This window comes from Ranitomeya imitator, chromosome 1, assembly GCF_032444005.1.
Source record: "Ranitomeya imitator isolate aRanImi1 chromosome 1, aRanImi1.pri, whole genome shotgun sequence".
NCBI classification, from domain to species: Eukaryota; Metazoa; Chordata; class Amphibia; order Anura; family Dendrobatidae; genus Ranitomeya; species Ranitomeya imitator.
Window position 1 is genome coordinate 849,092,291 of NC_091282.1, and position 11,941 is coordinate 849,104,231.

Genomic DNA, 11,941 nt, shown 5'->3' on the forward strand with positions numbered 1-11,941 from the left:
GAGCTATATATGATAAGGGCAGGTTTACCATCTCTAAATGTAAGCCATTTGCTGACACGGTAAAGGCAAGAAATTAGTATCCTAAAGAGTTGCCTAAATATTCATGATTCAGCAAAGTTATATTTACATAAAAAATCAGCTTTTTAAAAGAATGCCTGTAAATATGACCTTTTCACCAATCTAAATGAAAAGAAAAATGTCAGTTTTGCAAGACCTAAAATATCATGTTTTTGAATTTGTTTGAACAGTTTTTGTCATGCATAGAATTATATTATCTTTGACTCGTATAGTACATGTACAATTTTAGCAGTGTTGATATTCAGCTGCTCACCAGTAGTGTGATATGTAACATTAAGCTCAAACATAAAAGTATATCCCTGCAAATCTGAATTACTTTGAAATATTAATCTTGCCAAAATAACTACTTTTAATAAAAATAACCTGGTTAGGTTTTAATGTAACAAAAGAAGCATATTGATAAGAGTGAGAAAAAGCAATAAAATATTAATTTATTTTGGATTCCAAAAATAGAATGACATGTCTTGTTTTTCCACTATTGTATTGGTTTATGTGTAATTTCAACTATAATTCATTATAGTTGATAAAACCTCCAAGGTGAAAATTTTGTATGTTCATTCTGCCTACTCTGAATTAAAGTTTTGTTTGTGCAACATAAAGCTATCATTTGAACCTACTTTTTTATAATTAATATGGTAAATAAACTGGTTATGTTACAAAAATAATTTTCCTGCATTTTATTTGTCTATATAATTTTGCAAATTGTATTTAGCTATTCTTCAATATATTGCACTGAGTTTAAGGTGTGGACAAGTACCTAAAATGTCCCAAATATCTATCTTTACACCCTACCCACTTTTGTAATTAGCTTTACTACACTATACTCTAGACTTCTCCCTTTGCATCTTAAACCTAAATGTGTTTTTTTCTTTTTTTGTAAATTCTTTATTTATGAATAAAAACAGAAACAGAGGCAAAAAACATACGGTTATAGCCAAAATTGTGTTGAACGACATAGTAATTTCAGGTATATCGTAAGAAGGAAGAGGGAAGGGGGAAAATACAGAAAGAAGCAGGGAAGAGGGAAACAGAGCGGGGGAATAGGGAAGAGGACTTCCCAGGGTGGGAGGAAATGGAGGAGAAGCGAGGAAGGGATCAGAAGGGGGGGAAAGAGAAAAGGTAGGGGTGTCAACTAGTACAGCATGAAAAGAAACCATACATTGAAACTTAGTAAATATCCCGAGAAAGGCAAGAAAATACAAACAAGCCTAACGAGGAATGACTTAGGTATACAATGAGGGGCACAAGTAATTAACTATACCCGCTTGTCCACATATCTTTCCAGGGGGCCCAAACCTTTTCATAAAGAACATGACTGCCCACCTCCCAACTGGAAAGTTCTTCGAGCCTCGAGATCTGGTCCACTTTGGACAACCATTCTGCCACAGATGGGGGGGAAACATCTCTCCAGTGTAACGTAATTAAATGTTTTGCAGCACTTACTAGTAGTGGTAAAAGTCTATGTTTCCTTGGCCTATAGTTATTCGAAGGGCAGGAAAGCAGGACTTCCGAGGCTTGTAAATCAGTCTCAATTAACTTAAGTTTCTTGAGGAACTTATTAATCTCAGCCCAGAAATTTGACAGAACAGGGCATTCCCAGAAAATGTGGGTATGATGTCCCAGAGAACTCCGACAGCGCCAACAGGTGCTATCTTTCATCAGACCTAGGTGGGTTAATTTAGCGGGAGTCAAATGGCACCTGGTCAAGATTTTGTAAGAGTTTTCTTGAAGTAAAATGCAGCGGGAGAATCCCCGAGCGTTAGCTAGGATTCTGGAAATTTGAGTCTCTGTGAAATCAACCCCCATCTCCTTCTCCCAGGAGTGGATAAATGCGGGTTTGTATTGGTTGTTAGAGGAGTTAAGTTGAGAGTAAATACGAGAGACGCTTCTCATTTTGGGGTGGGGGATATTAAACATAATGTCGAGCCAAGACCAATTAGTTTTATGTAGAAACTTTTTTTTTAAGTTAATAAGCGTGTGTCTGATATGCTGAGTTTGAAGAGAATACCTTGGCCGCGAAAGGGAACCTGGGGGCCAGGACCCTCTTTGAAGGATTTTCTCATCATAGAAATTCTTCAAAGGTTCTAAGGGGAGGGAGGACTACAATCCATATGGATCTCTATAACTTGGATCCAATAAGAAAGGTATGGAGCAAATTGGGGCAAACACAGAGGGGAAGGAGTCAGAAGGAAGTTCCTTATTCAATACACGTCTGATTTTTAGTGTAGTTAAAGTCACCACGTCTAATTTGAGATCGCTAGGCGGTTTTGCGAGCGACCAGAGTAAAGGCATTCCCCTCCTCCCCAACAATGCTAGGTCCACACTATCACAGACTCCCCTCCCGTAGCCAGAGACGATCCTCAACCATCTGGATATATGGACTGCTCGAAAATATAGGGCCGGGTCAGGGACCTTCAAACCTCCAGCTAAGGTCGAGCGGGAGAGGAATTTATATGTGATTCTAGCAGGTTTCTGTTTCCAGATAAATCTGGATATTAAGGAATTTAAATTTTTAAAATAGGCTTGAGGAACATCTATCGGGACCATGGTTAAAGTGTACACGATGATGGGCATGATATACATCTTGAAAATATTTATACGGCCCAACCAAGACAATGTGGGCAAGTTGTAAGCCTTCAGTAGGCCCTGCACCTTCTTGGTTAAAGTGGAGTAATTGGTTTGGAAGAGGAGACTGGGATTCCTAGTAATATTTATACCCAGATATTTTATGGAGTGGGTAGACCAAGAGAAGGGGCAGAGGGAATGTAAAGTGGAGAGACGTGAGTGGGGGAGGGAAATATTTAGAGCTATGGATTTTGTGGCATTGATTTTGAAATTGGATAAATGCCCGAGCTGCTGAAAAACATCCAGAATTACCGGAAAGGCCTGTGAAGGGTCAGTGATTAAAAAAAGAAGGTCATCCGCAAAAGCCAAAATTTTTAACTCCAACGGGCTTATCTCTAGACCCCTGATCCGTGTGTCCTGCCTCACTGTTTGAATTACAGTTTCTATAACTAAAATAAATAAGGACGGGGACAATGGACATCCCTGTCTTGTACCGTTGTGGATATTGAAGTTATTCGTCAGGGTGCCGTTTATTCGTACCTTAGCCGTAGGTTGCGAGTAAAGGGATAGGATTGCATCGATAAGCTGTGGTGGAAAGCCAAACTTAAGCAAAGCCTGTTCCATGAAGCACCAGCTCACCCTGTCGAAAGCTTTCTCAGCGTCTGTTGATAGAAGGACTAAGGGGATCCCGTTATTCTTAGCGAAGGTTATAGACTGAATAATTTTAGCAGAGTTATCTTTCCCCTCTCTTCCCTTTACAAACCCCACTTGATCCGTGTGGATCAGTCCAGGCAAGAAAGGGCTCAGTCTATTAGCTAGAATTTTTGCCCAGAGCTTAACCCCTTCAAGTTGCGGCCCTTTTTCGTTTTTGCATTTTCGTTTTTCACTTTCCTCCTTCCCAGAGCCATAACTTTTTTATTTTTCCGTCAATATGGTCATGTGAGGGCTTATTTTTTGCGGGATGAGTTGTACTTTTGAACGACACCATTGGTTTTACCATGTCTTTTACTAGAAAACGGGAAAAAAATTCCAAGTGCGGTGAAATTGCAAAAAAAGTGCAATTCCACACTTGTTTTTTGTTTGGCTTTTTTGCCAGGTTCATTAAATGCTAAAACTAACCTGTCATTGTAATTCTCTAGGTCATTACGAGTTAATAGACATCTAACATGTCTAGGTTATTTTTTATCCAAGTGGTGAAAAAAAAATTCAAAACTTTGCTTAAAAAAAAAAAAAAAAAAGTGCCATTTTCCGATACCCGAAGCGTCTCCATTTTTCGTGATCTGGGGTCGGGTGAGGGCTTATTTTTTGCGTGCCGAGCTGACATTTTTAATGATACCATTTCGGTGCAGATCGTTCTTTTGATCGCCCGTTATTGCATTTTAATGCAATGTCGCGGCGACCAAAAAAACCTAATTCTGGCATTTCGGATTTTTTTCTCGCTACGCTGTTTAGCAATCAGGTTAATGTTTTTTTTTGTTGATAGATCGGGCGATTCTGAACGCAGCGATACCAAATACGTGTAGGTTTTTTTTTATTTTATTGTTTTATTTAGGATGGGGCGAAAGGGGGGTGATTTAAACTTTTATATTTTTTATATTTTTTTCATATTTTTAAAAACATTTTTTTTTATTTGTGTTCAATAGCCTCCATGGGAGGCTAGAAGCTGGCATAGCCTGATCGGCTCTGCTACATAGCAGTGATCATCAGATCGCTGCTATGTAGCTGAAATGCAGGTGTGCTGTGAGCGCCGACCACAGGGGGGCGCTCATAGCAGGCCAGCATCAGTAACCATAGAGGTCTCAAGGACCTCTATGGTTACCATCCTGATGCATCGCTGACCCCCAATCATGTGACGGGGGTCGGCGATGACATCGTTTCCGGCCACCCGGCCGGAAGCGCCGGTTAAATGCCGCTGTCTGCGTTTGACAGCGGCATTTAACAGGTTAATAGCGGTGGGTGAATAGCGATTTCACCCGCCGCTATTGCGCGCACATGTCAGCTGTACAAAACAGCTGACATGTCGCGACTTTGATATGGGCTCACCGCCAGAGCCCACATCAAAGGGGGTGACACGGCATGCGAGGTAATAGTACGGCGCATGTCGTGAAAGGGTTAATATCTGAATTAAGGAGGGAAATGGGTCTGTAGTTAGCGCATTCTGCAGGGTCTTTACCCTCTTTGGGGATAACAGAGATAAAGGCCTCTAGGGATTGTCTAGGGAGGGGTTGGCCTTCTAGGAGTGAATTAAAGAGAGAGACCAGGTGAGGCTGGAGTTGTTTAATGAACTTTTTGTAATAAGTAATAGGCAGTCCGTCCGGACCTGGGGCCTTCCCGTTGGGAATTTGTGCTAGTGTGTCTAGTATCTCTTTCGGCGAGATTTTAGGGAGCTTAAGGGGTGCGAGAAAGTCATTTATTTTAGTGATTTTAGTGAGAATTTCTGATGGGTCCCCTAGTTGTGATGGTGTAGGTAAATTATAAAGGCTTTCATAAAAAGATCGAAACTCTTCTGCAATGTCAGGAGTTTTGTGTTTGAGTGTCTTATCAGTTGACCGAATACTATTTATAAACTTCCGTTCATTGCGTTTTTTGAGTAGTGAGGTCATTAGTCTGCTGCCTCTATTGCCATGTTAATAAAATTTCTGTTGGTTCCTCATGTAAATTTTGGCTGACTGTACGTTAAGGAGGTTTTTCAGTGTACTTCTCAGTTCTAGTAATTCGTTTTGTATTAAGTGGCTTTGGGATTTTTTATGGATCTTCTCGAGGGTGTTGATTTGGTGTATAATAGAAATTATATGTTTTGACCTTTCTTTTTTAATGAAAGCACCAAGGGCTATGAATTCGCCCCTCATAACGGCTTTGTGTGCCTCCCATACGACGGTAGTTGGAGGTCCTGAGTTGGAGTTTTCTTGAAAAAAGCAGTCAAGGGAGGCAGCTAATTTAGTGGTATTAGTACTGGAATCTAACAAGGCTTCATTTAAGGACCATGTCATTGTACGCCTGGTCAGGGAGGCAATGCTCATTTCTAGAAAAATGGGGGCATGATCTGACAAGGTCATGTTGTCGATTGTAGCGGACTTAATAAATTGGAGAGAAGACATCGGGGTTAGTAAGTAATCAATTCTGTGGTAAGTATTGTGGGGGGGTGAGTAGAAGGGATAGTCCCTATCTGCGGGGTGGAGAGTCCTCCAAGTGTCAATTAGGTTTAGCGATTGTAAGGCGAGATGTAACTTTCTGAGGGCCTTCTGAGATAGGTGAGACTTCCCAGACGATGTGTCCAGAAACGGGTTAAGTGGAAGGTTAAAGTCCCCTCCTACCACCAAAACCCCTTCCGCAAATAGTTTTAAAGTTTGTAGCGTTTTACATAGCCAGCCTATCTGGTCACGGTTTGGAGCATATATAGTTACATAGTTACATAGTTACATAGTTATTAAGGTTGAAGGAAGACTTTAAGTCTATCTAGTTCAACCCATTGCCTAACCTAACTTGCCCTAACATGTTACAAAGAGTAGCTTTAGTCTTCGCAATGAGGCCTTTAAGAATAATAAATCTACCCTCCGGGTCTGACAAAGAGTCTTTTAGCGTAAAAGGTACATTTTTGCCTATTATTATGCTAACTCCTCTAGAGGCAGAAGTACCGGTGCTGTGGTACCAGTGAGGGAAGTGGGATCTGGACATGTCTGGGGCCCTGTTTTGTTTAAAATGTGTTTCCTGAAGGAAGGCAATGTCTGTTCCTTTGGAGTGAAGGAATCTCAGGATTTGACTCCTTTTATTTGGGGCTCTTATGCCTTTGACATTGTATGAGGCCAGAATTATGTTGGGAGAGGAAATACACCTAGTCATGACTGAGGGAAGAAAACAATTCGGGATGCTTTAGGAAAAGTGCCATGTCTGTACCTAAACAAATGTAACAAGGGAGTAACCACAAACTGGGGGAAAGAAAAGGAAATACTTATATACAAACTAACTGCCCATCTGCTGCAGAGGCGGGGGCCAGGGAATCCTCCCATAGCAGATAGGGTGGGTGCAGTCCTATGCACGAGCGGCGATCTGTCAGATAGAAAGAACAAATTTCAAAACATCCATAAGCATTATAGAACTGTTACTGAGGGTAACCACAACAGTAGAAGACCAAAAAAAGAATCTATATGCATAACAATACAGCAGCAAGGGGAGTGAGAGGTCACGGTGGAGGTTTCTTTTTGGCTCCCATTTTCCCTTGTTTGGGAGACGCCCCTCTCTTGACTGAAGACCAGTCATTGTGATCTCCCGGGATGGCTTTCAAGGGGGGAGGCGAATGTGAATAAATGTGTTTTTTTCTGTACTTCCTGTGATGTTTTCTTTCAGAGGATTCTCAGACATGACGTCACAGGAAGCTGGGGCTGCACTCGCTTTCCTGGGAGCATCTATCGCCCTCCCTGAAACAGAACGTCGCAGTGGGCAGTGATGCAGTTACTTACTGCAGTTTCTTGCATCGCTTCCTTCTGAAAATGTAATACCGTGCAACTGCCCAAACCTAAAATAATTGTAAGAAATTGGCAGCCTAATTTATAGTTCATAGGGCAGAAGATGTTAGTTCACTGACTAAGTGTGATGTGGTGCTATGAGCTAGGGAATTAGTAGAGTACTTTATAACAAAATCAATGGGTTCTTTATGGTTAAAGTGAGTAGAGAAGAAATCATTCTATATAAATTTAAGGTGCAATGGGTACACTGAAAGTTTGTGTAAGTGGGTTCATTTTTAGGCCTCTGGACCCATAGATCATACAGAGACACAGATTGACTTGGTTCTATTTCAAATCAAATTATCATCATAATTAACTTTAAAGGGACTCTGTCAGCAAGTTTACCCACCGTCCTTAATTGTTTATATGTTCAGGTAGGTAATAGATAAATTCATTAATACTTTTCTATTTCCTGTTGGTTGCATTATCCCAGATGACTCCACGATTTTATAAATATGCAAATTAAGCATTAGGTGCTTCATCCCATCCAGAGTAGTAAACAAATGTCTGTCTCCCCAGGCCACATCCTTAGCGCCTGCTTCCCTATTTTTATTAATAAGGCTGGTTTCACATTTGCGTTTAAAAACGCAGCATTTTAAACGCAAACGCATGTGGTGATAAATTCATTAATACTTTTCTATTTCCTGTTGGTTGCATTATCCCAGATGACTCCACTATTTTATAAATATGCAAATTAAGCATTAGGTGCTTCATCCCATCCAGAGTAGTAAACAAATGTCTGTCTCCCCAGGCCACATCCTTAGCGCCTGCTTCCCTATTTTTATTAATAAGGCTGGTTTCACATTTGCGTTTAAAAACGCAGCATTTTAAACGCAAACGCATGTGGTGAAAAAAACGCATGTAAACGCGTTAAAACGCCGCGTTTTTTAGACGCATGCGTTTTTTGCATATTTTAATACAAACGCGGCGTTTTGATGCGTTTTCATGCGTTTTTTCCTGCGTTTGCGTTTTTAAAATGCATGATGAGAAGTGTGTGACAGCTGCCAATCATCAAAATCAACAAGAAAACCCACTTTAAACAGAAATAGCTAGGGTTAGGGTTAGGATCCCTAGTAACCCTAGGGATCCTAACCCTAACCCTATCCCTAACCCTAACCTTAACCCTAAGGGATCCTAACCCTATCCCTAACCCTAACCCTAAGGGACCCTAACCCTAAGGGATCCTAACTCTAACCCTATCCCTAACCCTAACCCTAAGGGATCCTAACCCTAAACCTATCCCTAACCCTAAGGGATCCTAACCCTAACCCTTAGAGTTAGGGTTAGGATCCCTTAGGGTTAGGGTAAGGGTTAGGGTTTGGGGTTGGCTTATCAGTGTGTATTCTTGTGTTTTTCTATTAAAACGCATGCATTTAAAAACGCATGCAAACGCATGTGCTTAAAAACGCATGCGTTTACATAGACAGCAATAGTTTTTTTTGCGGCAAAAAAACGCCGCTAGAAATTACTACATGTTGCATTTCTGCAACACAACGCATGCATAGAAAAGACGCATGCGGCGGCAAAACGCATGCAAAAAAAGCATGCGTTTTTAATGTTAAGTATGGGGAAAAAAACGCATGCGTTTTTTTGCGCTAAAACGCAGCGGCAAAAAACGCAAATGTGAAACCAGCCTTACAGTCTGTTTCACTGATGGCAGATGCCAGAAAGAAAATGTTGTGCCTGTTCGCAACGATAAGTTCTGCGATATCAAATGCTGTTTTGTGGTCTCTGACTTTTTTACATAAAATTAGACTGATTGGGCATTACTGAACCCAACACCAGATATTTTAAAACCTTCAAGTTCTCTCCTATGATCCAATATTTGTTTCCTGTATCCCTACTACATTTCGTTAGGAAAGAAAATTTAAATCCATCTCCTTTTATTCTTTCTTAATATCATTCATCATACTTTTTTCATTGTGCATAGCACCTTTTTCCATAAGTCCATTAATCTTTTTAACCTTAATGTATAACCTTAAGCACAAGTCTTTCTTTTAATACCTGTCTTTGTTTCCAATAATCTATGTTCCTTGTACAATTCCTTTGAAATCTCTGTAACTGCTCTTTCGGCACATTTCTAATCCATTTGGGATAATGACAACCAGCGATGTCTATGTAGGCATTCTTGAGCCAAAAGAGAAAACGGTATTTATAAGGCACTATACAACCATAATGAAAAGATGAACAACCAGATATATTTACATTTTTCTTTAGAAAAAATATCTCTTTATTGACACCAAAGACATGCACAGTATAAAATCACTAATAAAGGAGAACAAAGTATTTAACCCTTTGGCAGCAGAGAACATTAGCCATGTCAGAATAGTACAGGCTAAGGTCTCTTTCACACTTCCGTCTTTTTTGTCTGCGTTGAAAATACGGACAGCGACGGATCCAGTGGCGTCCGTCGTTGGCTAGAATGGAAGCCTACGGGCGCAGGATCCGTCGCTGTCCGTGAAATGACAGAATCCAGCGACGGATTCTGTTTTTTTTAACACTGAGCATGCTCCAAATCTGTATTTAGTAGCCAATTGGCCAGACAGCCCCAAATCTATATAAACCTGCCATGTGGCTTCATTCCTCAATGTGCCAGCAAGAAGCCACCAAGATTCAGCCATGCAGAGTCCTGCCATCCAGAGTCCTGCCAGCCAGCAAGAGGCCTGCCAGTCAGAGGAGTACCAGCCAGCCATCGTCCTGCCAGCCAGAGAGAGTCCTGCCAGCGTGTGTCTGTGTCCAGTCGTGGTTGTTTAGTTTTTTTAATACTGTCATGTATTTCCAACAAAGTAGTGTGACGTGTGTGCCTGTGTGTGTGGCGTGAGTGCAACGTGTGTGTAATGGCGGCGTGTGTGTGCTGCGTGTCTGTGTCCAGCCTTTTTTTTTAAATAACTTTACATGTATTTTAACCCCTTAGTAACAGAGACAATTTGGTGCTTAATGACCGAGGCAATTTTTACAATTCTGACCACTGTCACTTTATGAGGTTATAACTCTGGAACGCTTCAATGGATCCCGCTGATTCTGAGATTGTTTTTTCGTGACATATTGTACTTCATGTTAGTGGTAACATTTCTTCGATATTACTTGCGATTATTTATGAAAAAAACGGAAATATGGCGAAAATTTTTAAAATTTTGCAATTTTCAAACTTTGTATTTTTATGCCCTTAAATCAGAGAGATATGTCACGAAAAAATAGTTAATAAATAATATTTCCTACATGTCTACTTTACATCAGCACAATTTTGGAAACAAAATTTTTTTTTGTTAGGGAGTTATAAGGGTTAAAAGTTGACCAGCAATTTCTCATTTTTACAACACCATTTTTTTTAGGGACCACATCACATTTGAAGTCATTTTGAGGGGTCTATATGATAGAAAATAACCAAGTATGACACCATTCTAAAAACTGCACCCCTCAAGGTGCTCAAAACCACATTCAAGAAGTTTATTAACCCTTTACGTGCTTCACAGGAACTGAAACAATGTGGAAGGAAAAAATGAACATTTAACTTTTTTTTGCAAACATTTTAATTCAGAACCATTTTTTTTATTTTCACAAGTGTAAAAACAGAAATGTAACCATAAATTTTGTTATGCAATTTCTCCTGAATATGCCAATACCCCATATGTGGGGGGTAAACCACTTTTTGGGTGCACCGCAGAACTTGGAAGTGAAGGAGCGCCGTTTGACTTTTTCAATGCAGAATTGGCTGGAATTGAGATCGGACGCCATGTCACGTTTAGAGAGCCCCTGATGTGCCTAAACAGTGGAAACTCCCCACAAGTGACACCATTTTGGAAACTAGACCCCTTAAGGAACTTATCTAGATGTGTGGTGAGCACTTTGAACCCCCAAGTGCTTCACAGAAGTTTATAACGTAGAGCCGTGAAAATAAAAAATCGCATTTGTTTACACAGAAATTATCTTTTCGCCCACAAATTCTTATTTTCACAAGGGTAACAGGAGAAATTAGACCACAAAAGTTGTAGTGCAATTTCTCCTGAGCACGTCGATAACTAATATGTGAGGGTAAACCACTGTTTGGGCGCACCGCAGAGCTTGGAAGAGAAGGAGTGCCGTTTTACTTTTTCAATGTAGAATTGTCTGGAATTGAGATCGGACGCCATGTCGCGTTTGGAGAGCCCCTGATGTGCCTAAACAGTGGAAACCCCCCACAAGTGACCCCATTTTGGAAACTAGACCCCTTAAGGAACTTATTTAGATGTGTGGTGAGCACTTTAAACCCCCAGGTGCTTCACAGAAGTTTATAACGTAGAGCCGTGAAAATAAAAAATCAAATTTTTTCTACAAAAATGATCTTTTTGCCCCCAAATTTTTATTTTCACAAGGGTAACAGGAGAAATTAGACCACAAAAGTTGTTGTGCAATTTCTCCTGAGTACGTCAATACCCCATATGTGGGGGTAAACCACTGTTTAGGCGCACCGAAGAGCTTGGAAGAGGAGTGCCGTTTTACTTTTTCAATGTAGAATTGGCTGGAATTGAGATCGGACGCCATGCCACGTTTGGAGAGCCCCTGATGTGCCTAAACAGTGGAAACCCCCCACAAGTGACCCCATTTTGGAAATTAGACCCCCCATGGAACTTATTTAGATGTGTGGTGAGAACTTTGAATGCCCAAGTGCTTCACAGAAGTTTAGAATGCAGAGTCGTGAAAATAAAAAATATTTTTTTTTCCACAAAAAAGATTTTTTGGCCCCCAAGTTTTTATTTTAACAAGAGTAACAAGAGAAATCGGACCCCAAAAGTTGTTGTCCAATTTGTCCTGAGTAT